Source organism: Aegilops tauschii, chromosome 4 (genome assembly GCF_002575655.3).
Source record: "Aegilops tauschii subsp. strangulata cultivar AL8/78 chromosome 4, Aet v6.0, whole genome shotgun sequence".
Classification (NCBI taxonomy): Eukaryota; Viridiplantae; Streptophyta; class Magnoliopsida; order Poales; family Poaceae; genus Aegilops; species Aegilops tauschii.
In genome coordinates this window covers 257,162,929-257,186,667 of record NC_053038.3, presented here as the reverse complement: position 1 = coordinate 257,186,667, position 23,739 = coordinate 257,162,929, and positions in this window count along the sequence as shown.

The following is a 23,739-nucleotide window of genomic DNA, read 5'->3' as shown; positions in this document are numbered from 1 at the left end:
CAGATGCTACGAGGAGATGCTGCCACGGCGGTCTTGGTGCTGCATACTAGCCTCGTCGTCCGTGCACACTGCTGCAAGCCACCTCACCGGTGCTTCAGAGCTCACCGTCGGTTGCAGCACCACCATCCGTTGCGAGCTTGCCGGTGCTGGGACACCATGGGTGCTGTGAGAAGATGCTGCCATGCCACCGGTGATGCCACAGAATAGTCTCGTTGAGGGAGTCGTGGACTAAGGGGTCCTCGGGGTGACGACCCATTGTACATGGGCTGGACTGGTGGAGCCGTACTATGACAGGAGATCTATGAAGCCGTGGTGTGCCCTCCAGGTCAAGAAGGTGGAGGATCTCTTTGATTCCTTATTGTAATCTATCTTCGGTAACCCTACCCCTATTGGTGTCTTTATAAACTGAGGGCTTTATGTTTTTAGGGCTAGAGCGACATTCATCACCTCATAGCCGTAGGGTTTAGCTCATGCTGATCTCGAGGTAGATCTACTCTGTAAACCATGTTATACATTCAATACAATCAAGCAGGACGTAGGGTTTTACCTATTCGAGAGGGCCCGAACCTGGGTAAATACTGTGTTCATCATCCCTTGTTACCCATCGATCCTAGATCCACAGCTCAGGACCCCCTACCCCGAGGTCTGCCGGTTTTGACACCGACATTGCTCCTTCCGTTGAGAGTTACACTATGGGGTCGCCCAAAGGGTTGATGGCTCGCCTGATCATAGGAGAAGGCATCAGATCCGGGGACTTCTTTGTCCCCGGTCAACTCTTCTCATTCGGTGGCACTGTCCTGCATGCCAACCCGACTGGTCGTCTGGATCAGATCGACAACTTCGCCCCCGAACACCGAATTCGATTCGGCAACCTGGAATACGTGGCGGACTCACGGGGCGATCTGGTCTTCGCTGGATTCACTACCCCTTCCCGCACCCACGTAGGCCTCGTTGTGCCCACCCCAAAGTCTCCCTCCAATCCGATATATGGATCGGCCCAAATAGCTTCGAGCTAGGAGAGCTCTTCTTTGAGTGGTGGCCAGGAGAGCTCTGCTTCGAGGCAGGACCAGAAGGTGGAAGCCAGGAATCAATCTCGGCCAAACCGTCCCTCCACAATGCTGACCCAGCCATGAACCCCCACGACGAAGTGGCGGCCAATGGCCAGAAATTGCTCCCGGCCCGAGGCAGCTCGATCTCAAGCCCCGGCGTAGAATCTACACGTAGGGATCAAAATCCATCCTTGACTTCCGATGACTGTCCGGACCCCTTCGAGGATCCGGTCCCACACCCCGAGCTCAACTCAGCTTGTAGAAATCAAGGACTCGCTAGGGCATTGACTGCCCCTGTTACAATGGAATCTGGCCTAGAGTCCTCGAGTTCAGCAACCCTCGCCATGACAAACGAGGCGCTGGACCAAATTCAGAGAATGACAATCTAGGAGGATCTCTCCCCCGCTCACGATCGTCAACCCGTCGAGGCGTACTATATGGAATTTCGCCTCCCACCCACCACCCATTTGGTTGCCACTATCAATAATTTAACCGATATGGTAGACTATAACTCGGAGAATACCAAATACATGGACGAGGGGGGCGGAGCCACGCCAGTACCGATGTTGCCCCCCCCCCCCCCCCGTTACTGCCCGCTGGACGACCACTTCCACCTACGACATCTACATGGTGGAACCCCCCAAGGGCGGCGACGGCACCCCCAATCAGGACAGAGGCAAGCCTAGAGACGAGCCGCCCAAACGCCGAAAACATCATTGTCGATTAAAGCCATGTCGAAGCCATGCAAGCAACATGAACTCTACGGAGAATGGCACCGTAAATAATACGGATGACCTCGCCGGAGACGCAGCCTTCGAACATCATCATCAGGATGACCTAGAAGGGCAGGAGGACCCAATCAATTCTGAAAACCCCGACGACTCCATGGATAGAAACTACCTCCCACTCTCTGAAGAAGAAGCCAGTCTTGGGGAATATGATTTCATTGTCCCCGAAGACCCTCTAGAGAATGAACGGTTCAAGCAGAGGCTATTAGCCACTCCCCACACCTTAAAGAAGCAAAAACGCAAAATCAAGGCCGAACAGGACACCCTCAACGACCGATGGACTAAAGTTCTAGCGGACGAAGAGGGGTATGGTTGCAATCAGCCAACCAGGAGTTATCCCAAGCGAAGCCTATTGCCCCAGTTCGACGACGAGGCTACAAAGCCAACACGCCCGATGTATACAAACATAGAATAGCCGGACCGCCCACTAGAGGGCGGGACAGGGAGGCCTTGGCTACAGTGAATTTCTCATTGCCCCAGATATATCTCCATGTGTCAGTGCAGTCCAAGAACTCTGATCTTCTTAAATCTTCACAAATATCTTCCAGAATTTCAAATTCTTCATATGCTTGTGTTGAGAGTGTAGGTGGAAGAGGTCCTCTAAGTATTCAAGCTATAAGACTGAATTCATAGTATAGTGTTGATCCTTGGCAAATGAGAATAAGTGAGGTAATGTGTTTTGCAGACAAACATTGTGCCATAGATTAGACCAGAAAAGAGCACTCCTACCATCCCACATTGCATCTGGCCATGGATTTGTAATCTTCAATGAGCTTTAGATTTTCTTTCCACCAGAATGATCCAATCCAGTTGTTTCCTGGCAGTGTTCCATCATTGTAGTGGGATTCCCAAACCAAGTTAACCCATGGAATATTAAGTCTATTGTAAAATTTGTGAAGATTCTTAAGCAGCAGAGCTTTATTTTGCACAAAAATATCCAACACCCCAAGTCCACCTTGATCTTTTGGCATGCATGTAGTGTTCCAAGCAACAATAGCTGGTCTATGATCATCAAGGTCAGGACCCCTCCAAAGACAATGCCTCAAGTATTTGATAATCTGATTCTTGATAGTCACTCGTACATCAAGGCATCCCATGAAATAGATAATCAAGGAATTGAGAACTGATTTGACCAGTAATATTCTGCCAGCAAGAGTCATGAAGGAAGAAAGACCCACCACTTTTTTGGCTATCCTGTTCACAAGCGGTAAGCACTGCTCTAGAGTAGGTTTGTGAAGTACTAATGGGACTCCCAGGTAGGTAAAAGGGGAAGTCCCTATCTTGCAATGAAATGTCATTGTCAATATATCCACTTTATCATCATAGATATTGATTGGGATGAGACTTGATTTTTTATAATTCACCTTCAGTCCCGTGGCCTCAGCAAAAGTGTGAAGGAGTGCTTTCAGGAAATGTAATTAGTTGGCATCAGCCTGAAGGAGAACCAAAGTATCATCAACATATTGCACAATGGGAAATCCGGGCAAGAGTTCACTTGAAGTGGTGGTGATAAAATCCCAAGTTGCATTTGTTTAGGATTGATTGGAGCAAGTCAGCAGCCAATACAAACAACAGTGGAGATAACGGATCATCCTGCCTTACTCCTTTGATACAATAGAATTTTTTTCCCAGGCACCCCATTCAGCATGACATCAGAAGAAGCAGATGTAAAAAGCATTTTAATCCAATTTATCCATCTGTCTCCAAAACCTTTAGCTTTAAGAATTTCTAGCTTTGTGCTCAATTATATCAAAGGCCTTCTCAAAATCTAATTTTAGAACAATCACTTCTTCCTTTGATTTATGACATCGGTCCAAGTATTCATAGGCCCATCCTAAACAATCATGAGTTGCTCTTTCCTTGAGGAAGCCATACTAGTTGATATGAACCATTGAGATAATCACTTTCTGGATTCTGTTAGCCAATAATTTGGTGATGAGTTTTAGGCAACAATTCAGAAGAGAGATTGGCCTATAATCATTTGCTATTAAAGGTGTTGGCCATTTAGGAATTAGAGTGATGTATGATGTGTTGATGCTCTGCAGAGAAATTTGTCCATCATTGAAATCATTGATTAGTCCAAAAACATCCACTTCAATGATCTCCCAACAAGCCTTGAAGAACTCATTATTGAAACCATCTAATCCAGGGGATTTGTCATTTGGCAGATCTTTGACCACTTCATTTACTTCCTCTTTAATAAATGGGAGTTCCAAGTTATGAAATACTGAAGCATCAGGGATAGGTCCAAATCAAAATGCATGGAAGTTTTTTCAGATGTCCACATTCTCTTTTTAAAAGCTTCCCATAGGATTGCTTCCTTCCCAGCATGATCTGAGATACCAACTTGATCATCATTTTGAATGAGAGCAATATGGTTGTGTCTATGATTAATGGTAGCCTTTCTGTGATTTTTTTGTATTCTCATCAACAAATTTTATCCCTTTAATTTTACCCCTTTGCTTCCAGTAAATCTTTTGATTTTTGAGGAGGGTGAGTAAGTGCTCCTTGTGGATTAATCTTTAATTCCACTCAAAATCTCCTAAATCCCTGCAATCTTCAAAAAGGTCTAGCAGAAATATCACCTCATTGACAGCTGCAATTTGAGTTCTCAAGCAAGAAAGGGTCCTAGCCCGTTGCTTGAGAGCTCTTCTAAGGTTCTTGAATTTTGCACTAATACTTTTGGCAGCATCCATATTTCCCAGTTGAATGCTCCAAGCAGCAGCTACTACTTGTTTGAAGTCAGAGTGTTGTAGCCAATAATTTTCAAACCTGAACACTTTGGCCTTTGGGATTGTTGTACCAATTTTAGTAACACATGGAGGTGATCTGAGATAGGTTTTGCCAGAGGAAGGGAAGTTGTGTTTGGGAAAGAGGTCATCGAGGAAGCTAAAGCGAAAAACCAATCCAACTTAACCAAAAGTGGGCTTTGTTGCATATTACTCCAACTAAATTTCCTCCCATGTACAGGTAGTTCCACCAGACTGTGATTACTTATGGCTTCATTAAATAACAACATTTCATTAACATCACCACCTAGTCTGCTCCTGTTAGAGGGAGCTCTGATGAAGTTGAAATCACCCATTAAAATCAAGTTTGTATCTATTGGCATATGAACATAGTGAAACCAAGTAATAAACTCAATCTTGTCTCGCACTTCACAAGGGCCATATATGTTTGTGAGGACCCAAGACTGATTAGATTGTAGACTTGTGAATTGCAATGAGAGGGAAAATCTATTTTGGGCAATGACTTTCCCTTCAAACAAAGAGCCATTCCAAGCTACCAATAGACCCCCTGAAGCCTGAATGGAGGGAAGGATAGCAAATTTGTTACTTCTGTTTGTGCAGAAATTTCAGAGATAAGTGGATTCTATCTCCTCTCTTTTGGTTTCTTGTAAACAGAAAATTGCACAATCACTCTCTTCAATCTTTTGTCTAAGAGCCAACCATTTCTGTTCAGAATTCATCCCCTTAATGTTCCAATTGAGTATGTTCCAATTCTTTGTTGTGTTATTCATAAGAACCATATGTTAAAAGCAGCCAGTGATCAATTTCCATCACTTGATCCAATGTAAAGAGTGCCAAGATGCACCTCTAGGTTCTACCATGCTCTATTGACCACCAGGAATGAAAATGCCAAAGTAGTAACAGGACACCTATTTCATACATATTCTCTTAAACTTCCACAGACATCTGACCAGTAACAAAGAGCAACATACCCAGAGTACATATAGCAACATTATCCACCAGCAACCACAGTTCCACAGGTAGCACAAGTTTACAAAATGGGAAATACCAGACACTACTAAAGGAGCCACTACATCCAAATGCATAGTTTTTTAGCACGAAACACAAATCCATCATTAACGGAGAACTTTTTCCATGTTCTCCCTTCTTTACAATTCTGCAATACAACTTTAAATTCAGCATCATGCACATATTGATTTTTGATGGTCTCCAAACAAAATATTTTAAAGTCAAGTTGTGAAGGAATAGTATAATGATGAGACAATGCATCAGCAATAACATTTTATTTACCCATTCTTCTGTTTAATGACATAAGCGAAAGTCTCAATGAATTCGACCCAGTTATCATGTCCATGGTTCAGTTTTGCTTGACTTTTAATGTGTTTCAAAGATTCATGCTCAGAATGTATAACAAATTCTTTGGGCCATAAATAATATTGCCTTATTTCTAAGGTCCAAACAAGAGCATATAATTCAATATCATAAGTAGAATAGTTCACACTAGGCCCACTCAATTTTTCGGAAAAGTATGCAACATGTTTGCCATCTTGTAATAATACACCTCATAATCCAATTCCACTAGCATCACATTCAAGCTCAAAAGTCTTATTAAAATCAGGAAGTTGGAGTAAAGGAGCATGTGTCAACTTATCTTTCAGTACCGTAAAGGCTTCTTCCTGTGCGGTACCCCAAACAAAAGGCACATCCTTCTTTGTAAGCTCATTGAGAGGTGCAACAATGGTGCTAAAATCTCTCACAAAACGGCTATACAAACTAGCGAGTCCAACAAAACTCCTCACTTGTGTGACCGTTTTGGGCTGCGGCCAACTCTCAATTCAATTCCCCGTGGAGTAACAACATAGCCAAGAAAAGATACTTGGTCGGTGCAAAAGGTGCACTTCCCAGGGTTACCAAACAAACGTGCATTAGGTAGAGCAATAGAAACATCACATAAATGTTCTAAAAAATCTTCCAAAGAATCTCTATAAATCGGTATATCATCAAAATAGACTACCACAAATCGTCAGATAAAAGCACGTAAAACCTCGTTCATTAAACTCATGAAAGTACTAGGTGCGTTAGTTAACCCAAAAGGCATGACTAACCACTCATATAAACCAAGCTAATTATAAATGTTGTTTTCCATTCATCTCCCAATTTCATACGAATTTGATGGTATCCACTATGCAAATCACCTTTGGAGATATTGTAGAGCTACTCAATTCATCAAGCATATCATCTATCCTAGGAATAGGATGACGATAACGAATAGTAATATTATTAAGCCTCTACAATCAACACACATACACGACGTACCATCCAATTTTGGCACTAGTATAATAGGAACAACACAAGGACTAAGAGATTTGCGTATATAACCTTTGTCGAGCAGCACCAGTACTTGACCCGTAATATCCTTTCTCTCCTCTGGATTGGTACGGTATGGCGCACGGTTTGGCAGCGAAGCACTAGGAATTAAGTCAATCTGATGCTCAATCCCGCGAATAGGTCGTAATCCCGGTGGCACGCCTTGTGGAAAAACATCAACGAACTCCTGCAAAATGTTAGCGACATCAGGAGGCAAAGAGGAAGGCACGCCCTCGAATGAAAATAATGCCTCTTTACAAACAAATGCATAGCAAACAGATTTGGTGAAATCTAGATCATCAATATCAGATTTAATGGCAAGTAAACATGCAATTTTCAATTTAATTTCAGAAGCAACACTAGATGGTTTATTATTAGGCTTCATTTGTTGCTCAAATTCTTTTGCCGCAATATGATTTTCACTCTTATTTTTCTCCCATTTTGATTTACTAGCTCTATTAATATCATCTTTCAAAATGGAATCAGGAGTCATTGGAAGCAAAGTAATATTTTTATCCTTATGAACAGGAGTATACTGATTGTTTCTACCATGGTGTACTTATTTTTTATCAAATTTCCATGGTCTACCTAGTAATAAGGAACATGCTTGCATGGGTACCATATCACAAACAACATAATCAACATATGTAGAGATACTAAAATGCACATGAACAGTACGTGTTACCTTAACCTTGTCGCTATTGTTGAACCATTGGATGTAGTAAGGATGTGGATGTGGTCTTGTGGTGAGAGATAGCTTCTCCACCATATCCATGCTAGCCAAGTTGTTATAGCTCCCGCCATCAATGATGGCATGAATAGAATGTTCCTTCACAACTCCCTTTGTATGGAACAAATTTTTCCTCTGATTTTCTCAGCTTGTGTGACCTGCACACTCAAAACACGTTGAGAAACTAAATTTCATACGCGTCAGCATCTTTAGCAGCCATGTATTGCATCTCATGATTAGAATCATCTCCACCGTGTTCTTCACTTGTAATAAGAGCCAAAGTCTCCTCATCATAGTCACTAGCGGACGCATACCCACCATCCTCGGTAGCAATCATAACACGTGGAGATTAGCATTCTCTCACACAATGGCCTCTTCCCTTACAACGATGACAAATAATATCTTGTGTATGCCATGTTGATGCCATGGATGAAGAAGAGCTCTGGGCAGGCCCCGAAGGTGTACTCCTAGCAGGTGGTGGTGATGGTGCCTGTTTTCTTGTATCTCAGTTGAAATTGGCAGAAGTCAGTGGTGCTGCAATAGGACGTGTGGGAGTAGAGGATGTATGTGGTGTCCATGATGAAGATCGACCTGCAGAAAAATTAGTTCGCGCCAATGCATGTCGATCCTGCACTTCACGTTCAGCTTTGCAAGCATGAAGGAATAAATGAGTGATATTATTATACTCCTTATACTCTAGAATGGTTTGAATCTCTTTATTTAATCCACCCATTAATCGTGCAAGCATAGCTTCATTATCCTCAACAATACCACATCTAATCATGCCAGTTTGTAATTCCTGATAATATTCTTCTACAAAAAAAATTCCTAGTCTTTTAACGCTACAATTTTTTAAGTAAATCACGTTGATAATATGGCGGAACCCAACGAGTACGCATAGAAGTTTTCAAAGCAGCCAAGTAGCTGGAATAGGATATACTCTATAATGTTCAGACCACCAAACACATGCAAAACTAGTGAAAGCAGCATGAACACGTCTCTCCTCAAGATATTGTAAACATGTAAAACTTGTTCAGTTTCTGATTCCCAAGTAAGATATATATCAGGAACATATCTTCCTCAAATGGTGGAATATTTAATTTTAGTTTAGGAAGATGGTCATGATCCCGTACCTCAGGTGGTGGTGCAGCCTTACAGTTGCGATGATATGCATGAGGATGACCTGGTGGTGGTGGTGCTGGTGGTTCTAGGTAGTTCTGATTTTGATCAACCACATCCTCGTAATGGTTCTCCACCCCTGTAGTAGCAGCAAGCGCTACAGAAGCATCAACAGCAGTAGCAGCGGCACCAGAAGTTTTTCTTGGATCAAGAGGAACACGCCGCGCTCGCCCTATTGGATCGCGACGTGTAGGTGGTGATGGTTGTTGTTGTTGTTGTTGTTGTTGTTGCAATGGTGCAGCAGAGTACTTCATCGAACTTGGTGTCAATTGTCTTCTCAATATCATCAATCTTTTCTAGGGCCTTTCCAAAGCTGGCGATCATGTCTTCCACCTATGGACCCAACATTTGCTGAAATTTATCATGAAGCTCCTTCTTCGTCATGTTCTCCCAGTCAATATCGTCGGCTTGTGGTCCTCCCATGGTTAGCAGCAATAGAAAGACACACAAACATGATACTAAAGACTACTAGAAAGTGGTGATGGTGGGGTATCACAAAACAGTCAAGCAAATCTCAAATTCTTACCAGTTCTTACCCAGAAGCAGGTGGTGATCGGCAACCGTTGTAGTCAAAACTCTGAAAGCTTGGACAGAGCGACTGCGAGGTGGTGTGAAACGCACGATGTAGATGTATGTGGAGCTAGGAAGGCTTATGATATGGTAGCAAAAATGTCAGCAATAATCAGTTCAGAGATGCAAAGTTGAATAAACACTCAATGATGGTACTGTGCTGGTCCTAGGCTAGACCGTGCTAGAGACGTGAGCCTAGAACACTAACAAAATCACGGCACCACATGGAAACAAGGGAAGAGCACACTCTGATTTGTTTTTCACTTTTTTCGCTCTCCCTTTTTTTCCCGAAAATCACTATAACGGCGACTGTCTCAAAACTCTTCCCAAGTCAAATAACAGGATAGGCACGAATTTTTTTGACTATTTTTTCGGAAATTAGGGCAGCGTTGACCAAAAAGTGCGATAAAAAATCAGTATGATGGTACGTGTCTCAAAAGACTCAGAAAAGCCTAAAAATAGGATAGGGAGAAAATATTTTCGCCTGCTGAAATTTTGGCCTAAAAACTGCCTTGGGGTCTCTAGGCTCTTTTTTTTCTCCGAACCTACTCAGGCAAGGAAACACGAATCGGAAAATAGATGGACCTCGAAAACAAACCTAATATGAAAAGAACTCAGATTGGTGGTGGATATATGGTGGTAGGATATGGTAGCGGTGGTGGTATGTGGCAGCAGTGGTGGTATGTGGCAGCAGTGGTGGTATATGGCTATGGATCGGTGGTGGTATGTGGCTATGGATCGGTGGTGTTATGTGGATAAGGATTGGTGGTGGTATACGAATTTAGAGCGGTGGCGGATAAGCGGTGGTGGTACATGGATACGGATCGGTGGTGGTATATGGATACAGATCGGTGGTGGTATATGGATTCAGAGCGACGGCGGATAAGCGGTGGTGGTAGATGGCAGGGGCGATGACGATGGTGCGGCAGCGGCGTGACAACTTATGACGAGAAGTCAAAACTCTAAAAGACTAGACAGTAAGACCAGCAACTTGACACGACGATGTAACTACAAATTCAACAAAGCAAAATACTAAAAGACTATGCAAAGGCTCAGACTAGTTCGGATACGATGAACTAACCATAATTTTTCATGGACTGTAGGTATGAAGAACAGATTCGATCTAAACTATGAAAAACTATAAAGTCGTACCGAGCAACCTAGAAATTTGATACCACTCGATAGAGGCAAAGGTTTCCCGCCTTTCGATTAGATGGTGGCTATCGTTTTCGGTGGAGTAGACTTTGACAATCTGACCATGAACGTGCGAGGACGTCGCGCCTTAGCAATCACTAAACCAACTCCGAGAGGTTATCGACCATGCCAGAGCATGATCAACCTGACCACGAAGGACTATGTCCTGCAAGCAAACTAAGAACAACCAAGCAACTGAAATTACAATCTGGATATCGCGAATAAAGAGGAAATCTTTTTTGATCAAGTGGGGTTCTGTGACGTCTTGGTCTAGTCGTTCAACACAAATGAAGTACGCGAAGTTGCAGCTATGGTGAACTTTTAATCTAAACAAAACCCAAAGTCTAAACGACACCCTAAGGGTTGTATATATGGAGGAAGAGGGGGCAATTTCGTGGCCCCTTGTAGGAGGGGTCCAAAACCAACCATAAATCTGTTTTCCCCATACATACGGACTCTAAAAACAGCCTATACTTTAGTATTTCAAAATTACATGGGAATGGCCGATAATAAGGTGACGCAGCACCTATAATAGCCCGTGGACGAAATTTATGAAGTGGCATCTTGTATATTTTGTCCAAGGCTTCATGTACTCATTATGGTGGCTTCAAAGTCCTGAAATGATCACTTGTAACTCCGTTCTTGTTTCCTTTGCGCATGCCATCATCTCCATGCTTGATCTTGCTCCAATGTTCATCCTTCTTGTCCAAGCTAGGCTCTTCAATTGTAAGCAAGACAAATGTATCCAATTTACGTAACATCATATTCTCATGAACATTAGAATCATTACAAAGAAACGGAAGTACCTGGTAATTTAATTTGCCTGCGCGAGCTCTAGTAATTGGTCCAGTAGGTATAGCAACAGGGGCTGTGGGTGTAATAATGGTATTGATGCCCTCATCTAGATGTGATGCAACACCTTTGGACTTGTAGTTTGACTCAGATTCTGCTGCAGCATCAGATTGTTTCGTCATTATCTCAACGCTTCAGACGAATTTGAAGGTGAATCCAATTGGGTTGGAAAGTACACAGAATCTACTTTCTAATAAAAAAGAATCACCCAATTCGAAGTCTGGATGAATCTACTTTCTAATGTGTGTGTGCAGTGCGAATCTGAGTGCAGAATGTGAGAGACTTAGACTCTATCATCTCTTGTGCTAAAAGGGACATGAGAGAACTTCTTGAGCATCACCTAAACGTCCCTTTCTCCCTTATATTCATATGTGGATTGTAAAAATGTCCCATACAGCTGCAATTAGACATAGCACAAAAGTCAGTGAAGTATTTTTGTTCTGGATAACATAAATAAATTTATGAATAGTTTGCATTGTAAATTACCTAATATATATGCATGTATGCAATATTTTTGGTCATATTCAAGGTAGTCATGTCCTCATCATCCTCCCCTTCTTGAAAACAAAGTCGTCCTCGGCGTTGCTTAATCTGAAATGTGGCTAACAGCAGAGACAAGGTGTACATGTTGTATATGTATATGTCATCCATTTTTACTTCTCTTGGTTTTTGCACATATGACACATGTATACATTAGTAACTTTCACAGTTCATAAAATATAAAGCCAAACTAGTATCCCAAGAAGTAGAAGGCATGAAAATATCGCAACTCGGTTTGCGCGTATAAGTGAAGCTCTTATTTATATCAAAAGATCGACAATGTTCATCATTAAACCATCCCAACATTGGTGAATGCACTTTAATTGCTTCAAATTTACATGCTACAACATGCTTAAGTAAGAAAACATGCAACAAGTCTTTTAACATAGAACCATCACCAAAATTAGAGGTCATATCAAAATGATTAAAGATTGGCGCAATTATTTTCAAACGTATTTGATGCAAATCTGATTTATTCCCTGATTCACATGGTTCTTTCTCAGTTAATTCAATGGGTGCACTCGACATTGTTGATATTGCATTTTTTTGACTATACACAGTAGGGAAAACTCCCCACTGCAATTTTTATTATTAGATAAACCAAGAGCAAAAAGTCTTACAAGGCTTGAGATAAGCCTAGGAAAGAGAAGAATAAGAAGAAAAAAGAAAAGAAACAAAAGAAGAAGAAGTGGAAAAAGAAGAGAGAAAAAACATCCAATTACACGAGCTGCACTAGGCAACATATTACATGATGGACTCTAGCCAGGAGGAAAGTAGAACATTGAACTTCCTCTTCATTCTGAACTTTAGGAGATTGAGCTCCATGAGGTAAGTGACCTTCCAAGACTGAATGGAGGGCTATATATGCTTAAAAATTAGGTTATTCATGGTAATCCAAATAGCCCATGAAGCCAAAATTATAATATCCATTGATAAAGGTAAATCCAGTTTAACTTTGACATCCTCAATGCTTTCCAGGATAGAGGTGAAAGCATTTCTGCTTGGGCATACAAAGTCCCAGCATTGTTCTGCAAATGGACATCAGCAAAAGAGGTGAAAAAGGGTTTCCTCTTGTGTGCAACCCAACAAAGCATAGTTATAAGTGTCCAGGTAGAATATTTTTCTCCTCAATAGATTTCTAGAATTGACTCTATCATGCAAGACCATCCAAAAGAAAACCTTGTGTTTTGGTTGAAAAGAACTATTCCAGACCCATTGGAAGTGAGGTGGAACTATTTTCACACCAATCATAACAAAATAGGTTTTTGAAGAGGAAAATTTCTCTAAGCCCCATATGTAGCTCCATGTGTCATTGCAGTCAATATGCATGGGAGATTTGGGATCATCACAAATATCCTCTAGCTGTTTAAACTCTTCAAATTATTGCACTGATAGAGGGAGATGAAAAAGATCCTCAAGGTATTCCAGTTGTAGTGTGCCTTGTAAAGTGATAGAATGATTCTTAGTATAAGAAAACAGATGTCGGAAGCATTGGTGCAGACATGATGTGTGCCACTAATCAGTCCATAAGAATGCAGATTTACCATCTCCAATATTGCATCTGGCCAATGATTTAAATAGATCAACCAGTTTTAAGTTTTCTCTCCACCAGAAAGAAACCACCATCTGAGTTTAAATTCTTCAAATTATTGCACTGATAGAGGGAGATGAAAAAGATCCTCAAGGTATTCCAGTTGTAGTGTGCCTTGTAAAGTGATAGAATGATTCTTAGTATAAGAAAACAGATGTCGGAAGCATTGGTGCAGACATGATGTGTGCCACTAATCAGTCCATAAGAATGCAGATTTACCATCTCCAATATTGCATCTGGCCAATGATTTAAATAGATCAACCAGTTTTAAGTTTTCTCTCCACCAGAAAGAAACCACCATCTGAGTTCCTGGAAACAGTCCATTATTGTAGTAAGTCCCCAAATCAAGTTCACCCAAGGAATATTGTGTCTGTTGTAGAATTTGTGCAAAATTTTGAGAAGCAATGATTTATTCTGCACATTAATGTTGCATATCCCCAAACCACTTTGGTTTTTAGGCCTACACACCACATCCCAGGCTACCATGGCAGGTCTATGAACCTCAAAATCTGAGCCTCTCCAAAGGGAATGTCTCAGATATTTTATAATCTATTTTTTGATAGTTTCAGGGAGGTCCAGACATGACATGAAAAAGATTGGCAAAGAGGCAAGTATAGATTTAACTAGGAACAATCTTCCTACTTGTCGGTGCAACAAACCCTGGGTCTGTTGCCCAACTATGCATAGGCACAAGATCAAGGTTGAAGTACCAGCTTAAGTCAGAGATTGAACAGCAAAGAGATTTGAAGAACCAACACACACCCCAGAGAGACCAAGATTGAGCTAGAGGAGCAAGATATCGGCAAGAGAAGGGCCTCCCTTGCTGGGCGGGCGAGCCCGGCAAGGGGCGAGGCCACCACCAGAAGCAAGCAATCAAGGCTCCCGGCAGAGCTTGCCGGAGCTCGCGGGGGCAGAACCACCCCACCAACGACTCAAACATGACTCACGTCGTCAATCAGTGTGGTGTCAAGCTACAAGATGACTAAGTGGCAGCCATTTCCTACAGAAGAAACCCGCAGATGACACCTGTCCTGCGACATGTCAAGAGAACAGATGCGGAGCTGGCAAGATAGCCCTGAAGGCCTTGCCGGGCAACTAGTGATGTGACACTAAGCGGCGCATTTAAAGCACCATGTTAGCCCGCAGAGTTAGGTATGATAGCACCGTTCGCTATCATATCAGTGGATAATGACCACTTTGCCACTGTGGTGACATCTTAATCTATAAAAGGAGGCCCATGGCACTCATAGGAAAGGGTTGTAAAGTTGATGAACCCAAGCCACCGTACGCAAGTAGTCACCGCGGGCCCAAGGCAAACCCTGCCGGGCAAGTGTACTACGCGTCACCACACTCATTCCATCATCAATGCACCAAAGAAGGAGTAGGGTCTTACGCCTCGCGGTGGCCCGAGCCTGGGTAAATTGCTCGTGTGCTCTCTGCCGTGCAGCCGCACACCGATCTGCTCTTTGTGCAATGTGACGTCCCCCGCCGAACAAGCAAGGGGCCACCCGGTCCCATAGGTGGCCGCGGATATCCCACAACATCTTTGGCGTGCCAGGTAGGGGGCTCGCTTTGCGCGAACCTAAAAGCATGTGGAGCGCGTCATCTTTATCACCATCTTCATCTTCGACGACGCCATCGACCATGGCGCCCAAGAAGAAGAAGTCCGGCCCTTCGGCCCATCTGTCCACCTCGAAGGTTCCGCCGCCCGCGGCCTCTAGTGCCTCGGAGGATGCGGGGGCGAGCGAGGACGTGGACGCTGCTAGGGGCGTGGTTGGAGCAGGTGTCTCCATCGCCACTCCCCCTGCGGCCGACACGGGGTCTGAAGACGTCCGACGAGGACAACATTAGCAACGCCTTGGAGGTCATGCTCCACAAGCTGCGGGCGAGGGGGTCACTCCGTCTGCACCCTCTCCCCCCACTGACGAGCATAGCCACGACAACGACGCTCGGTCCGGGGCGAAACATTGCCCTCCGACCGCCCCCACTGTGGGAGAGACTGTGGCCAACGTACCTCCTCCAGGATGATTCGACCAGGCCGCTCCGCTCGACGGAGCCGCTGACCCTCGAGCACCACCGCCGCGCGGCACTGCTACCCAGGTGGTCTCCCCACAGCTACGTGGACGTGGCACCCCCGTCATTGCCGCCGCTGGCACCGTCAGGAGCCAGGCGACGGTGCGGTCAACGTCATCAACATCTATGCCAAGCACAGCCACGGAGGCTATGGCTCGAGCTCAGTTACTGTTGAGGTTTCCGCCAGGAGCTGAGTAGATGGATCAATGGCGTGCCACTATCTAGAGGCTGCTCGGTTTTGCCGAGGCTGGGGGCTCACGGCAGGGTAGCCCGCCACGACCTCCCCAAGCGACAGAAACCTCCCGTACTGCTGGCCGAACGGAGGGGGCCGTCCCAACCGTCCAGTCCCCACCACGGCAGCCGACGCGGGCACAGCTGAATCAAGACCCCCATGATGTCTCGATGGCCTCTTCCGACCCTCGAGCACGTCCAGGCCAATGTCGAGCCCTGGAGGATAGGCGGCGGGGAGACGCGTGCATCGTCATGGATCAGCGCCACGACGACTTCCGATAGACCAACGCGTGCGGTGGCCCTAACGTCGGCGATCCTACGCTGGGTGTTGGCGGGTGCCTCCCTTTCGAGGTCGGTTGCCCTGCCTTTAGACGAGACCTGCGGCAAGTCCGTTGGCCGACCGTTCGCACGTTCAAGCCAGAGATACCTGAGAAATACGACGGGAGGCTAAACGTGGCAGAGTTGCTGAGCATCTACACCAACGCTGTTCAGGCTGACGGGGGAAGAGACGAGAAGGTGTTCGCCAACTATTTCCCTTTGGCCCTCAAGTCCAATGTGAGGTCTTGGCTGATGCACCTGCCGGAGAACTCCATTTTGTCATGGCCAGATCTGTGCCACGAGTTCATCGGTGCCTTCACCGGTGGCCACCAAGAGCACGGCAGGCCCAACGACCTACAGCTTCTCCAGCAGAAGAAAGGAGAAACCCTCCGTAAGTATTTGCAGAGATTCAGTAAAGTTCATAGAAATATTCCAAATATCCATCCGGTAGCTGTTATAGCAGCCTTCCAGTCCAATGTGTCCAACCGTCACATTCGTTCTAAGATGAATGTGCGGTTGCCAAAGACTGTGAAGGAGCTATACACACTCATGGATAAGTGTGCTCGGATGGAGGAAGGAAGGAAGTTGCCCGGAGAGGAGGATTGCGTCAATGTTGATCCGGAGGATGAAGATGAATCAATCAGTCAGGGAAAGGGCAAGAAGCGCAGTACGAAGCCAAGAGATAAGGCAGTGATGACTGTAGAAGGTTCGGGCACACCTAGTACCGGCAAGAAGGCCAAGGCTGAGGCCCTCGGCAAGGAAGCTGCCGCGTGCGGTACCTGCCGGGAAGCCGCTGTCGCGGAAAAAGTTGGGAAAGGTGATGGGCCGTACTGCAAGATCCACCGGAACAAAGGCCACGACCTTCGGGAGTGTTATCAGGTTGAGCAGCTTGTCAAGAAACAGAGGGTAGAGTATGATAAGCATGATAAGGAAAAAGGTCAGAATGCCGTTGGCGGTAAGGGCCGAGGCGGTGAAGCAAATCGCCCTGGCAAACCCTTTCGAAACCAAGGAAAACCCACCAGGGGCCAAGAGAATGAAATCTGTGATGATGTGAGTGATGAAGGGAATGAAGAGGAAACTAGTTAGCTGGAATTTCAGAAGGCCACTGACGCCCTATGCATTGATGGAGTTGCATCTTTGCACACCTCTCATCGCCAACTCAAGCGATGGGCATGATAAGTCAATGCTGTGGAACCAGCGCCAGAGGCCCGGAAGCAACTCAAGTGGTCCCGCACGCCCATCATCTTTGATGAGGAGGATCACCCTGGCCGCACCACTGTGGTAGGGTGTTTGCCATTGTTAAGGTCACAAAGATGTTAGTGGATGGCGGGGCCGGTTGAATCTGATTTCCCCGGCAGTCATCAACAAGCTTCAGATAGGAGAAGAAGAGCTAGAAGTTATCGGCACGTTTCAAGGAGTCAATCCCGGAAGGAGCCATCCTAAGGGCAAGATTATGTTGCCGGTGACGTTTGGGGGAGAACTAAACTATCGGACTGAGAAGATTGTGTTTGATGTGGTTGATCTCCCCCTGCCGTACAATGGGATTCTGGGACGCCCGGCCCTGGCTAAGTTCATGGCAGCATCCCACTATGCTTATAACACTTTGAAGATGCCTCGACCACTGGGAGTCATCACTATCCCATCGGATGTGAAGGATACAATTATCTGCATGGACAAGATGTACCGGGATCCACTCGCAGCAGAGGTTGCGGTAGAAGCGGCTCCCACCAAGGAAAGCAAAGGAAAGAAGAGGGATTGTAGGACCTCCGGCAAGGAGTCCGGGAAGCGTGCCCCCTCCGAGTGCATGGCACCCGTTGACGACGTGCTGGAGTGTTCCAACAGGAAGAGATCCAGGGTTACTGCACCCCAAGTGAAGAAGGTCCCGGCAGGGCTGGTTGGCATTGATGGTACTTTCACTATCAGCGCCACCCTTGATGACAAATAGGAAAGCGCATTCGTTGCCTTCCTGCGGGCGAATCTCGATGTGTTTGCCTGGCAACCATCTGATATCCCCGGTGTTCCTAGGAAGGTAATCGAGCACCACCTTGCTGTCTGCCCACATGCCCGACCCGTCAAGCAGAAAGTCCGGAAGCAGACCTTGGAACGGCAGTAGTTCATTGCCGAGGAAATCAAGAAACAAGAGGCAGCTGGTTTGGTCAGAGGAGTATCGCATCCTACATGGTTAGCAAATCCAGTGGTGGTCCGGAAGGCAGATGGGAAATGGAGGCTTTGCATTGATTTCACCAATCTCAACAAGGCTTGCCCGAAGGACCCGTTCCCCTTGCTGTGCATCGACCAGATCGTGGATTCCACTTCAGGTTGTGATTTTCTCTCCTTTCTGGATGCATACTCCGGGTATCACCAGATCTTCATGTCCAAAGAAGATGAGGAGAAGACATCATTAATCACTCCATGTGGTATGTACTGCTTTGTCCGCATGCCTTTCGGATTAAAGATTGCCGGGTCCACTTTTGCAAGAGCAGTCCAGATTGGTTTTGAGCCACGGTTGCAAACAAATATAGAAGCCTATATGGATGACATCATGGTCAAAACCAAGTATAAGACCACCCTTATCTAGGATTTGGAGGAGACATTTGCTAATCTACGCAAGATCAACTTCAAGCTTAATCCGAAGAAGTGTGTATTCGGTGTTCCCTCCGGCAAGCTGCTTGGATTCTTCATGTCCCATCGGGGTATCGAAGTCAACCCGACAAGATCAAGGCCATTGAGCAGATCCAAGCACCAAGGACCGTTAAGGATGTAAGGCGCTTGACGGGATGCATTGCCGCGCTAAGCAGATTCATTTCCATGTCTACCGAGCATGCCCTGCCGTTCTTTAAAATTTTGAAGAAAGCGGGGCCTATGAAGTGGACCCGGAAGCAGATGCAGCTCTGCAAGAATTGAAGGCCTACCTATCGTCTGTGCCTACCTTGGTTGCACCCAAACCCCAAAAGCCGTTATTTCTTTACTTGGCGGCAACCAACCAAGTGGTCAGTGCAGCCTTGGTAGCACAACGAGAGGTGCATAAGGCAGAAAATGGCCAGATCACAGCAAAGTCAGAAAAGGATCAGAACAACAATGAGCACGGCAACGAGAGCAACCCCAAGGACGCGACAAGGAAGAAACTGGTGCAGCGCCCAGTGTACTTCGTCAGCTCCTTGTTACAAGGGGCTAGATCGAGGCACTCTGGTGTGCAAAAGTTGATCTTTGGCCTCGTCATGGTCCCAAGGAAACTGCGCGACTACTTCCAAGCCCATGAGATCACGGTTGTCACTCGTTTCCCGTTGCAAAGGATACTCCGAAACTCTGAGGCCACCGGTAGAGTAGTGGAGTGGGCCTTGGAGTTATCCAACTTTGGTTTGAAGTTTGAGAGTATAGCAACTATTTAGAGCAGGGCACTGGCAGAGTTTATTGCAGAATGGACGCCAACCCCTGATGAAGAAGTGACAGAAACAGCTCTCCCCAGCAAGGAATCACCCCAAGAATGGATTATGTATTTTGATGGTCCTTTTTCTTTACAAGGTGCAGGGCCTGGCATGCTTCTTGTTGCCCCCTCCGGGGAGCACTTGAAGTACGTCGTTCAAATGCACTTTTCCTGGGAAGAAGCCACCAACAATATAGCTGAGTATGAAGGGCTCCTTGCCGGGCTCAGGATTGTAGCAGAATTGGGAATTAAGAAGCTGGTCATTCGAGGAGATTCACAGCTCGTGGTGAGCCAAGTCAACAAGGATTACCAAACCCCATTGATGGAAGCATACATCGAGGAAGTGAGGAGACTGGAGGACCACTTTGATGGGTTGCAAACAGAGCACGTACTCCGTGCGGAAAACAGCATAGCTGATCACCTGTCAAAGTGTGCTGCGTAGAAGCTTCCTGTGGAACCAGGAACTTTTGTTCTCCATCTCTCTCAACCCTCCGTATCACAAACCACAATGGCCCGGAAAAGGATAAAGTTGGACTACGGTAAGCCTCTCGCGGTCGAGCCATCCGCTCCTGGCAGAGACCCTGCCGGAAACTACTCCTCACAGCCTGCCGGACCACGAGTGTTGAGGGAGAGTTTCGTCAACACGACGGCGTGGTGACGATGATGATGTTCCACCGACGCAGGGCTTCGCCTAAGCTCCTCAACGGTATTATCGAGGTGTAATATGGTGGAGGGGGCACCGCACACGGCTAAGAGATCTCAAGGATCAATTGTTGTGTCTCTGGGGTGCCCCCCTGCCCCCGTATATAAAGGAGCAAGGGGGAGGCAGCCGGCCAAGGGGAGAGGCGCGCCATAGGGGGAGTCCTACTCCCACCGGGAGTAGGACTCCTCCTTTTCTTGTGGGAGTAGGAGAAGGGAAGGGGGAAGGAGAAAGAAGGAAGGGGGCGCCCCCCTTCCCTAGTCCAATTCGGACCAGATCATGGGGAGGGGCGCGGCCACCTTTTGAGGCCTTTCTCTCCTTTCCCGTATGGCCCATTGAGGCCCAATACGAATTCCCGTAACTCTCCGGTACTCCGAAAAATATCCGAATCACTCGGAACCTTTCCGAAGTCCGAATATAGTCGTCCAATATATCAATTTTTACGTCTCGGCCATTTCGAGACTCCTCGTCATGTCCCCGATCTCATCCGGGACTCCGAACTCCTTCGGTACATCAAAACTCAATAAAACTGTCATCATAACGTTCAGCGTGCGGACCCTACGGGTTCGAGAACTATGTAGACATGACCGAGACACGTCTCCGGTCAATAACCAATAGCGGGACCTGGATGCCCATATTGGCTCCCACATATTCTACGAAGATCTTTATCGGTCAGACCGCATAACAACATACGTTGTTCCCTTTGTCACCGGTATGTTACTTGCCCGAGATTTGATCGTCGGTATCTCGATACCTAGTTCAATCTCGTTACCGGCAAGTCTCTTTACTCGTTCCGTAACACATCATCCCGCAACTAACTCATTAGTCACAATGCTTGCAAGGCTTATAGTGATGTGCATTACCGAGTGGGCCCAGAGATACCTCTCCGACAATTGGAGTGACAAAACCTAATCTCGAAATACGCCAACCCAACAAGTACCTTTGGAGACACCTGTAGAGCACCTTTATAATCACCCATTTACGTTGTGACGTTTGGTAGCACACAAAGTGTTCCTCCGGTAAACGGGAGTTGCATAATCTCATAGTCATAGGAACATGTATAAGTCATGAAGAAAGCAATAGCAACATACTAAACGATCGGGTGCTAAGCTAACGGAATGGGTCAAGTCAATCACGTCATTCTCCTAATGAGGTGATCCCGTTAATCAAATGACAACTCATGTCTATGGCTAGGAAACATAACCATCTTTGATTAACGAGCTAGTCAAGTAGAGGCATACTAGTGACACTCTGTTTGTCTATGTATTCACACATGTATTATGTTTCCGGTTAATACAATTCTAGCATGAATAATAAACATTTATCATGATATAAGGAAATATATAATACTTTATTATTGCCTCTAGGGCATATTTCCTTCAGTCTCCCACTTGCACTAGAGTCAATAATCTAGTTCACATCGCCATGTGATTTAACATCAATAATTCACATCACCATGTGATTAACACCCATAGTTCACATCTCTATGTGACTAACACTCAAAGGGTTTACTAGAGTCAATAATCTAGTTCACATCGCTATGTGATTAACACCCAAAGAGTACTAAGGTGTGATCATGTTTTGATTGTGAGATAATTTTAGTCAACGGGTCTGTCACATTTAGATCCGTAAGTATTTTGTAAATTTCTATGTTTACAATGCTCTGCTCGGAGCTACTCTAGCTAATTGCTCCCACTTTCAATATGTATCTAGACCGAGACTTAGAGTCATCTAGATTAGTGTCAAAACTTGCATCGACGTAACCCTTTACGACGAACCTTTTGTCACTTCCATAATCAAGAAACATATCCTTATTCCACTAAGGATAATTTTGACCGCTGTCCAGTGATCTACTCCTAGATCACTATTGTACTCCCTTGCCAACGGTGTAGGGTATACAATAGATCTGGTACACAGCATGGCATACTTTATAGAACCTATGGCCAAGGCATAGGGAATGACTTTCATTCTCTTTCTATCTTCTGCCGTGGTCGGGCTTTGAGTCTTACTCAATTTCACACCTTGTAACACAGGCAAGAACTCTTTCTTTGACTGTTCTATTTTGAACTACTTCAAAATCTTCTTATGGTATGTACTCATTGAAAAACTTATCAAGCGTCTTCATCTATCTCTATAGATCTTGATGCTCAATATGTAAGGAGCTTCACCGAGGTCTTTCTTTGAAAAAAAACTCCTTTCAATCACTCCTTTATGCTTTGCAGAATAATTCTACATTATTTCCAGTCAACAATATGTCATTCACATATACTTATCAGAAATGCTGTAGTGCTCCCACTCACTTTCTTGTAAATACAGGCTTCTCCAAAAGTTTGTATAAAATCAAATGCTTTGATCACACTATCAAAGCGTTTATTCCAACTCCGAGAGGCTTGCACCAGTCCATAAATGGATCGCTGGAGCTTGCACACTTTGTTAGCTCCCTTTGGATCGACAAAACCTTCTAGTTGCATCATATACAACTCTTCTTCCAGAAATCCAGTCAGGAATGCAGTTTTGACATCCATTTGCCAAATTTCATAATCATAAAATGCGGCAATTGCTAACATGATTCGGACAGACTAAAGCATCGCTACGGGTGAGAAGGTCTCATCGTAGTCAATCCCTTGAACTTGTCGAAAACCTTTCGCAACAAGTCGAGCTTTATAGACAGTAACATTACCATCAGCGTCAGTCTTCTTCTTGAAGATCCATTTATTTTCAATGGCTTGCCGATCATTGGGCAAGTCAACCAAAGTCCATACTTTGTTCTCATACATGGATCCCATCTCAGATTTCATGGCCTCAAGCCATTTTGCGGAATCTGGGCTCACCATCGCTTCTTCATAGTTCGTAGGTTCGTTATGGTCTAGTAACATAACCTCCAAAACAGGATTACCGTACCACTCTGGTGTGGATCTTACTCTGGTTTACCTACGAGGTTTGGTAGTAACTTGATCTGAAGTTACATGATCATCATCATTAACTTCCTCACTAATTGGTGTAGAAGTCACAGGAACAGACTTCTGTGATGAACTACTTTCCAATAAGGGAGCAGGTACAGTTACCTCATCAAGTTCTACTTTCCTCCCACTCACTTCTTTCGAGAGAAACTCCTTCTCTAGAAAATTTCCGAACTTAGCAACAAAAGTTTTGCCTTCGGATCTGTGATAGAAGGTATACCCAACAGTCTCCTTTGGGTATCCTATGAAGACACATTTCTCCGATTTGGGTTGGAGCTTATCAGGTTGAAGTTTCTTCACATAAGCATCGCAGCCCCAAACTTTAAGAAACGACAACTTTGGTTTCTTGCCAAACCACAGTTCATAAGGCGTCGTCTCAACGGATTTTGATGGTGCCCTATTTAACGTGAATGCAGCCGTCTC